This window comes from Megalopta genalis, unplaced genomic scaffold (genome assembly GCF_051020955.1).
Source record: "Megalopta genalis isolate 19385.01 unplaced genomic scaffold, iyMegGena1_principal scaffold0218, whole genome shotgun sequence".
Taxonomy (NCBI): Eukaryota; Metazoa; Arthropoda; class Insecta; order Hymenoptera; family Halictidae; genus Megalopta; species Megalopta genalis.
Genome location: NW_027476287.1, coordinates 229,089 through 240,000, shown reverse-complemented (window position 1 = coordinate 240,000; position 10,912 = coordinate 229,089).

Sequence of the window (10,912 nt, the reverse complement as noted above, 5' to 3'; positions counted from 1 at the left end):
TAAGATAAATGTACGTCCCAGCTAAAACGTACAAATACTTCAAGTTAAGTAATAATATATCATCGCTATTGACAAATTTTTAAGATCCAAGACACAGTTCTCTCTATATGTTTTAATATTTTTTATGTACTCAAATATATTCAAAGGAAAAAGTACATGGGTGATGCCATAGTCGTGGAAGCGCGTACGCTCACACTGATCTTCTGACCGCCGGAAGCACGAAACCTCTGATCTGGGCAAAATCGGCAAGCCGAGGAAGAACGGACAGGACACATGCTGGACTGGCGAGAAAGCGTGTTCTTCCGCTCGCGCTAGGCATTTCGATTTCTGACACCTCTTGATTTAAAAAATCAGTTTTTTGATAGTTTTCTCTCTCCACTGGGCTATTCATTTTAGCCACAGTTTTCAATTGGTACGATTTGCTTCCAAATCTTACAGATGCATTTTAAAAAATTTTTCCATCGCTCGGACAGAAGAGTCGATTGCTCAGTGAGTACGAGTATACATACAAAGTGCATACGGGTAACCAACCCCGTAGGGCTTGCCACATATGGGCCATTCGGTCAAAGACACCGACCCGTGGCCACGCTGTGTGGAGAAAAGTCCGTAACGTAAACGGCACGAAACAGTCAGGACCGAAGCCCCGAAGGAGCTCTGAGACAGCTTCTCGACCGAGATCGTAGAATTGGCCCAAAACCCGCTCTGCTCCGTCCGCCTCGCACGGACCGTGTATCTCTTATAGATACCGAACGGCCGGCAAGGACGCCGGCGCCGCCGGCCGAATAGCACGCGCGCTTATGAGTGTAAACCGCCGCGGCAACAGACCGCCCGGCCGTGCTGTTGTAACATAGCGCGTGAACGAACGAAAAAAAAATTTATAGTAAACATTAAAATAAATTACATTACCGTAAACTAGACAAAAAATTACACATTTTTTCCCAATATGAAAATTTTCACAAACTTTTCAAAGTCCCATCGCATCGAGTAAACTTTTTTAATAACGCTTCCGCACGATTCTAAATGCTTAATCCATATGTGAAATCGTTCACTGATCACGAATATCGTATTTAAAAAAATTACAAAAATTTATTTTTCAAAATAATCAAAAAAAACCGAAAAATCACAAGAGTAAAGTACCATTATTTTAAACAATATGTCGTTCTAAATGCTTAATCCCTATGTAAAAAAGTTATCTAAGCAAGAATATGTAATTGAAAAAAATTAGAAAAATTTATTTTAGCCGTAAATCGAAAATAATGGGGACACCGGAGCTGTTCGAAGCGCCGAGACGCGCCGCGTACGGCCGAATATTTTCTAAGTCCCAACGTACCGATCAAGAGTAAAGTACCATTTTCCTACATTAGATTTCGTTCTAAATGCTTAATCCCTATGTAAAAACGTTAGTTAAGCAAGAATATCGTATTTTTAAAAAAATCTAATGATAGGATTTTCCAGAAAATTGAAAAAACCGAAAAATGTCAAGAGTAAAGTGCCATTTTCTGACATTAGATTTCGTTCTAAATGCTTAATCCCTATGTAGAAACGTTAGTTAAGCAAGAATATCGTATTTTTAAAAAAATCTAATGATAGGATTTTTCAGAAAATTGAAAAAACCGTAAAATGTCAAGAGTAAAGTGCCCTTATTTTAAACAATGTATCGTTCTAAATGCTTAATCCCTATGTAAAAAAGTTATTTTAGCAGGAATATGTTATTGAAAAAAATTAGAAAAATTTATTTTAGCCGTAAATCGAAAATAATGGGGACACCGGAGCTGTTCGAAGCGCCGAGCGCGCCGCGTACGCCCGAATATTTTCAAAGTCCCAACGTACCGATCAAGAGTAAAGTACCATTTTCCTACATTAGGTTTCGTTCTAAATGCTTAATCCCTATGTAAAAACGTTAGTTAAGCAAGAATATCGTATTTTTAAAAAAATCTAATGATAGGATTTCCCAGAAAATTGAAAAAACCGAAAAATGTCAAGAGTAAAGTGCCATTTTCTGACATTAGATTTCGTTCTAAATGCTTAATCCCTATGTAGAAACGTTAGTTAAGCAAGAATATCGTATTTTTAAAAAAATCTAATGATAGGATTTTTCAGAAAATTGAAAAAACCGTAAAATGTCAAGAGTAAAGTGCCCTTACTTTAAACAATGTATCGTTCTAAATGCTTAATCCCTATGTAAAAAAGTTATTTAAGCAGGAATATGTTATTGAAAAAAATTAGAAAAATTTATTTTAGCCGTAAATCGAAAATAATGGATCGAGCGAATCGGTCGATTGCGCCGAGACGCGCTATGATGCAACAGACGAGCGATTGGAACGCCCGAATATTTTCAAAGTCCCAACGTACCGATCAAGAGTAAAGTACCATTTTCCTACATTAGATTTCGTTCTAAATGCTTAATCCCTATGTAAAAACGTTAGTTAAGCAAGAATATCGTATTTTTAAAAAAATCTAATGATAGGATTTTCCAGAAAATTGAAAAAACCGAAAAATGTCAAGAGTAAAGTGCCATTTTCTGACATTAGATTTCGTTCTAAATGCTTAATCCCTATGTAGAAACGTTAGTTAAGCAAGAATATCGTATTTTTAAAAAAATCTAATGATAGGATTTTTCAGAAAATTGAAAAAACCGTAAAATGTCAAGAGTAAAGTGCCCTTATTTTAAACAATGTATCGTTCTAAATGCTTAATCCCTATGTAAAAAAGTTATTTAAGCAGGAATATGTTATTGAAAAAAATTAGAAAAATTTATTTTAGCCGTAAATCGAAAATAATGGATCGAGCGAATCGGTCGATTGCGCCGAGACGCGCTATGATGCAACAGACGAGCGATTGGAACGCCCGAATATTTTCAAAGTCCCAACGTACCGATCAAGAGTAAAGTACCATTTTCCTACATTAGATTTCGTTCTAAATGCTTAATCCCTATGTAAAAACGTTAGTTAAGCAAGAATATCGTATTTTTAAAAAAATCTAATGATAGGATTTTCCAGAAAATTGAAAAAACCGAAAAATGTCAAGAGTAAAGTGCCATTTTCTGACATTAGATTTCGTTCTAAATGCTTAATCCCTATGTAGAAACGTTAGTTAAGCAAGAATATCGTATTTTTAAAAAAATCTAATGATAGGATTTTTCAGAAAATTGAAAAAACCGTAAAATGTCAAGAGTAAAGTGCCCTTATTTTAAACAATGTATCGTTCTAAATGCTTAATCCCTATGTAAAAAAGTTATTTAAGCAGGAATATGTTATTGAAAAAAATTAGAAAAATTTATTTTAGCCGTAAATCGAAAATAATGGATCGAGCGAATCGGTCGATTGCGCCGAGACGCGCTATGATGCAACAGACGAGCGATTGGAACGCCCGAATATTTTCAAAGTCCCAACGTACCGATCAAGAGTAAAGTACCATTTTCCTACATTAGGTTTCGTTCTAAATGCTTAATCCCTATGTAAAAACGTTAGTTAAGCAAGAATATCGTATTTTTAAAAAAATCTAATGATAGGATTTCCCAGAAAATTGAAAAAACCGAAAAATGTCAAGAGTAAAGTGCCATTTTCTGACATTAGATTTCGTTCTAAATGCTTAATCCCTATGTAGAAACGTTAGTTAAGCAAGAATATCGTATTTTTAAAAAAATCTAATGATAGGATTTTTCAGAAAATTGAAAAAACCGTAAAATGTCAAGAGTAAAGTGCCCTTATTTTAAACAATGTATCGTTCTAAATGCTTAATCCCTATGTAAAAAAGTTATTTTAGCAGGAATATGTTATTGAAAAAAATTAGAAAAATTTATTTTAGCCGTAAATCGAAAATAATGGGGACACCGGAGCTGTTCGAAGCGCCGAGCGCGCCGCGTACGCCCGAATATTTTCAAAGTCCCAACGTACCGATCAAGAGTAAAGTACCATTTTCCTACATTAGATTTCGTTCTAAATGCTTAATCCCTATGTAAAAACGTTAGTTAAGCAAGAATATCGTATTTTAAAAAAAATCTAATGATAGGATTTTCCAGAAAATTGAAAAAACCGAAAAATGTCAAGAGTAAAGTGCCATTTTCTGACATTAGATTTCGTTCTAAATGCTTAATCCCTATGTAGAAACGTTAGTTAAGCAAGATTATCGTATTTTTAAAAAAATCTAATGATAGGATTTTTCAGAAAATTGAAAAAACCGTAAAATGTCAAGAGTAAAGTGCCCTTACTTTAAACAATGTATCGTTCTAAATGCTTAATCCCTATGTAAAAAAGTTATTTAAGCAGGAATATGTTATTGAAAAAAATTAGAAAAATTTATTTTAGCCGTAAATCGAAAATAATGGATCGAGCGAATCGGTCGATTGCGCCGAGACGCGCTATGATGCAACAGACGAGCGATTGGAACGCCCGAATATTTTCAAAGTCCCAACGTACCGATCAAGAGTAAAGTACCATTTTCCTACATTAGATTTCGTTCTAAATGCTTAATCCCTATGTAAAAACGTTAGTTAAGCAAGAATATCGTATTTTTAAAAAAATCTAATGATAGGATTTTCCAGAAAATTGAAAAAACCGAAAAATGTCAAGAGTAAAGTGCCATTTTCTGACATTAGATTTCGTTCTAAATGCTTAATCCCTATGTAGAAACGTTAGTTAAGCAAGAATATCGTATTTTTAAAAAAATCTAATGATAGGATTTTTCAGAAAATTGAAAAAACCGTAAAATGTCAAGAGTAAAGTGCCCTTATTTTAAACAATGTATCGTTCTAAATGCTTAATCCCTATGTAAAAAAGTTATTTTAGCAGGAATATGTTATTGAAAAAAATTAGAAAAATTTATTTTAGCCGTAAATCGAAAATAATGGGGACACCGGAGCTGTTCGAAGCGCCGAGCGCGCCGCGTACGCCCGAATATTTTCAAAGTCCCAACGTACCGATCAAGAGTAAAGTACCATTTTCCTACATTAGATTTCGTTCTAAATGCTTAATCCCTATGTAAAAACGTTAGTTAAGCAAGAATATCGTATTTTAAAAAAAATCTAATGATAGGATTTTCCAGAAAATTGAAAAAACCGAAAAATGTCAAGAGTAAAGTGCCATTTTCTGACATTAGATTTCGTTCTAAATGCTTAATCCCTATGTAGAAACGTTAGTTAAGCAAGATTATCGTATTTTTAAAAAAATCTAATGATAGGATTTTTCAGAAAATTGAAAAAACCGTAAAATGTCAAGAGTAAAGTGCCCTTACTTTAAACAATGTATCGTTCTAAATGCTTAATCCCTATGTAAAAAAGTTATTTAAGCAGGAATATGTTATTGAAAAAAATTAGAAAAATTTATTTTAGCCGTAAATCGAAAATAATGGATCGAGCGAATCGGTCGATTGCGCCGAGACGCGCTATGATGCAACAGACGAGCGATTGGAACGCCCGAATATTTTCAAAGTCCCAACGTACCGATCAAGAGTAAAGTACCATTTTCCTACATTAGATTTCGTTCTAAATGCTTAATCCCTATGTAAAAACGTTAGTTAAGCAAGAATATCGTATTTTTAAAAAAATCTAATGATAGGATTTTCCAGAAAATTGAAAAAACCGAAAAATGTCAAGAGTAAAGTGCCATTTTCTGACATTAGATTTCGTTCTAAATGCTTAATCCCTATGTAGAAACGTTAGTTAAGCAAGAATATCGTATTTTTAAAAAAATCTAATGATAGGATTTTTCAGAAAATTGAAAAAACCGTAAAATGTCAAGAGTAAAGTGCCCTTATTTTAAACAATGTATCGTTCTAAATGCTTAATCCCTATGTAAAAAAGTTATTTTAGCAGGAATATGTTATTGAAAAAAATTAGAAAAATTTATTTTAGCCGTAAATCGAAAATAATGGGGACACCGGAGCTGTTCGAAGCGCCGAGCGCGCCGCGTACGCCCGAATATTTTCAAAGTCCCAACGTACCGATCAAGAGTAAAGTACCATTTTCCTACATTAGATTTCGTTCTAAATGCTTAATCCCTATGTAAAAACGTTAGTTAAGCAAGAATATCGTATTTTAAAAAAAATCTAATGATAGGATTTTCCAGAAAATTGAAAAAACCGAAAAATGTCAAGAGTAAAGTGCCATTTTCTGACATTAGATTTCGTTCTAAATGCTTAATCCCTATGTAGAAACGTTAGTTAAGCAAGATTATCGTATTTTTAAAAAAATCTAATGATAGGATTTTTCAGAAAATTGAAAAAACCGTAAAATGTCAAGAGTAAAGTGCCCTTACTTTAAACAATGTATCGTTCTAAATGCTTAATCCCTATGTAAAAAAGTTATTTAAGCAGGAATATGTTATTGAAAAAAATTAGAAAAATTTATTTTAGCCGTAAATCGAAAATAATGGATCGAGCGAATCGGTCGATTGCGCCGAGACGCGCTATGATGCAACAGACGAGCGATTGGAACGCCCGAATATTTTCAAAGTCCCAACGTACCGATCAAGAGTAAAGTACCATTTTCCTACATTAGATTTCGTTCTAAATGCTTAATCCCTATGTAAAAACGTTAGTTAAGCAAGAATATCGTATTTTTAAAAAAATCTAATGATAGGATTTTCCAGAAAATTGAAAAAACCGAAAAATGTCAAGAGTAAAGTGCCATTTTCTGACATTAGATTTCGTTCTAAATGCTTAATCCCTATGTAGAAACGTTAGCTAAGCAAGAATATCGTATTTTTAAAAAAATCTAATGATAGGATTTTTCAGAAAATTGAAAAAACCGTAAAATGTCAAGAGTAAAGTGCCCTTATTTTAAACAATGTATCGTTCTAAATGCTTAATCCCTATGTAAAAAAGTTATTTAAGCAGGAATATGTTATTGAAAGAAATTAGAAAAATTTATTTTAGCCGTAAATCGAAAATAATGGATCGAGCGAATCGGTCGATTGCGCCGAGACGCGCTATGATGCAACAGACGAGCGATTGGAACGCCCGAATATTTTCAAAGTCCCAACGTACCGATCAAGAGTAAAGTACCATTTTCCTACATTAGATTTCGTTCTAAATGCTTAATCCCTATGTAAAAACGTTAGTTAAGCAAGAATATCGTATTTTTAAAAAAATCTAATGATAGGATTTCCCAGAAAATTGAAAAAACCGAAAAATGTCAAGAGTAAAGTGCCATTTTCTGACATTAGATTTCGTTCTAAATGCTTAATCCCTATGTAGAAACGTTAGTTAAGCAAGAATATCGTATTTTTAAAAAAATCTAATGATAGGATTTTTCAGAAAATTGAAAAAACCGTAAAATGTCAAGAGTAAAGTGCCCTTATTTTAAACAATGTATCGTTCTAAATGCTTAATCCCTATGTAAAAAAGTTATTTTAGCAGGAATATGTTATTGAAAAAAATTAGAAAAATTTATTTTAGCCGTAAATCGAAAATAATGGGGACACCGGAGCTGTTCGAAGCGCCGAGCGCGCCGCGTACGCCCGAATATTTTCAAAGTCCCAACGTACCGATCAAGAGTAAAGTACCATTTTCCTACATTAGATTTCGTTCTAAATGCTTAATCCCTATGTAAAAACGTTAGTTAAGCAAGAATATCGTATTTTAAAAAAAATCTAATGATAGGATTTTCCAGAAAATTGAAAAAACCGAAAAATGTCAAGAGTAAAGTGCCATTTTCTGACATTAGATTTCGTTCTAAATGCTTAAACCCTATGTAGAAACGTTAGTTAAGCAAGATTATCGTATTTTTAAAAAAATCTAATGATAGGATTTTTCAGAAAATTGAAAAAACCGTAAAATGTCAAGAGTAAAGTGCCCTTACTTTAAACAATGTATCGTTCTAAATGCTTAATCCCTATGTAAAAAAGTTATTTAAGCAGGAATATGTTATTGAAAAAAATTAGAAAAATTTATTTTAGCCGTAAATCGAAAATAATGGATCGAGCGAATCGGTCGATTGCGCCGAGACGCGCTATGATGCAACAGACGAGCGATTGGAACGCCCGAATATTTTCAAAGTCCCAACGTACCGATCAAGAGTAAAGTACCATTTTCCTACATTAGATTTCGTTCTAAATGCTTAATCCCTATGTAAAAACGTTAGTTAAGCAAGAATATCGTATTTTTAAAAAAATCTAATGATAGGATTTCCCAGAAAATTGAAAAAACCGAAAAATGTCAAGAGTAAAGTGCCATTTTCTGACATTAGATTTCGTTCTAAATGCTTAATCCCTATGTAGAAACGTTAGTTAAGCAAGAATATCGTATTTTTAAAAAAATCTAATGATAGGATTTTTCAGAAAATTGAAAAAACCGTAAAATGTCAAGAGTAAAGTGCCCTTACTTTAAACAATGTATCGTTCTAAATGCTTAATCCCTATGTAAAAAAGTTATTTAAGCAGGAATATGTTATTGAAAAAAATTAGAAAAATTTATTTTAGCCGTAAATCGAAAATAATGGATCGAGCGAATCGGTCGATTGCGCCGAGACGCGCTATGATGCAACAGACGAGCGATTGGAACGCCCGAATATTTTCAAAGTCCCAACGTACCGATCAAGAGTAAAGTACCATTTTCCTACATTAGATTTCGTTCTAAATGCTTAATCCCTATGTAAAAACGTTAGTTAAGCAAGAATATCGTATTTTTAAAAAAATCTAATGATAGGATTTCCCAGAAAATTGAAAAAACCGAAAAATGTCAAGAGTAAAGTGCCATTTTCTGACATTAGATTTCGTTCTAAATGCTTAATCCCTATGTAGAAACGTTAGTTAAGCAAGAATATCGTATTTTTAAAAAAATCTAATGATAGGATTTTTCAGAAAATTGAAAAAACCGTAAAATGTCAAGAGTAAAGTGCCCTTATTTTAAACAATGTATCGTTCTAAATGCTTAATCCCTATGTAAAAAAGTTATTTTAGCAGGAATATGTTATTGAAAAAAATTAGAAAAATTTATTTTAGCCGTAAATCGAAAATAATGGGGACACCGGAGCTGTTCGAAGCGCCGAGCGCGCCGCGTACGCCCGAATATTTTCAAAGTCCCAACGTACCGATCAAGAGTAAAGTACCATTTTCCTACATTAGATTTCGTTCTAAATGCTTAATCCCTATGTAAAAACGTTAGTTAAGCAAGAATATCGTATTTTAAAAAAAATCTAATGATAGGATTTTCCAGAAAATTGAAAAAACCGAAAAATGTCAAGAGTAAAGTGCCATTTTCTGACATTAGATTTCGTTCTAAATGCTTAATCCCTATGTAGAAACGTTAGTTAAGCAAGAATATCGTATTTTTAAAAAAATCTAATGATAGGATTTTTCAGAAAATTGAAAAAACCGTAAAATGTCAAGAGTAAAGTGCCCTTACTTTAAACAATGTATCGTTCTAAATGCTTAATCCCTATGTAAAAAAGTTATTTAAGCAGGAATATGTTATTGAAAAAAATTAGAAAAATTTATTTTAGCCGTAAATCGAAAATAATGGATCGAGCGAATCGGTCGATTGCGCCGAGACGCGCTATGATGCAACAGACGAGCGATTGGAACGCCCGAATATTTTCAAAGTCCCAACGTACCGATCAAGAGTAAAGTACCATTTTCCTACATTAGATTTCGTTCTAAATGCTTAATCCCTATGTAAAAACGTTAGTTAAGCAAGAATATCGTATTTTTAAAAAAATCTAATGATAGGATTTCCCAGAAAATTGAAAAAACCGAAAAATGTCAAGAGTAAAGTGCCATTTTCTGACATTAGATTTCGTTCTAAATGCTTAATCCCTATGTAGAAACGTTAGTTAAGCAAGAATATCGTATTTTTAAAAAAATCTAATGATAGGATTTTTCAGAAAATTGAAAAAACCGTAAAATGTCAAGAGTAAAGTGCCCTTACTTTAAACAATGTATCGTTCTAAATGCTTAATCCCTATGTAAAAAAGTTATTTAAGCAGGAATATGTTATTGAAAAAAATTAGAAAAATTTATTTTAGCCGTAAATCGAAAATAATGGATCGAGCGAATCGGTCGATTGCGCCGAGACGCGCTATGATGCAACAGACGAGCGATTGGAACGCCCGAATATTTTCAAAGTCCCAACGTACCGATCAAGAGTAAAGTACCATTTTCCTACATTAGATTTCGTTCTAAATGCTTAATCCCTATGTAAAAACGTTAGTTAAGCAAGAATATCGTATTTTTAAAAAAATCTAATGATAGGATTTTCCAGAAAATTGAAAAAACCGAAAAATGTCAAGAGTAAAGTGCCATTTTCTGACATTAGATTTCGTTCTAAATGCTTAATCCCTATGTAGAAACGTTAGTTAAGCAAGAATATCGTATTTTTAAAAAAATCTAATGATAGGATTTTTCAGAAAATTGAAAAAACCGTAAAATGTCAAGAGTAAAGTGCCCTTATTTTAAACAATGTATCGTTCTAAATGCTTAATCCCTATGTAAAAAAGTTATTTTAGCAGGAATATGTTATTGAAAAAAATTAGAAAAATTTATTTTAGCCGTAAATCGAAAATAATGGGGACACCGGAGCTGTTCGAAGCGCCGAGCGCGCCGCGTACGCCCGAATATTTTCAAAGTCCCAACGTACCGATCAAGAGTAAAGTACCATTTTCCTACATTAGATTTCGTTCTAAATGCTTAATCCCTATGTAAAAACGTTAGTTAAGCAAGAATATCGTATTTTAAAAAAAATCTAATGATAGGATTTTCCAGAAAATTGAAAAAACCGAAAAATGTCAAGAGTAAAGTGCCATTTTCTGACATTAGATTTCGTTCTAAATGCTTAATCCCTATGTAGAAACGTTAGTTAAGCAAGAATATCGTATTTTTAAAAAAATCTAATGATAGGATTTTTCAGAAAATTGAAAAAACCGTAAAATGTCAAGAGTAAAGTGCCCTTATTTTAAACAATGTATCGTTCTAAATGC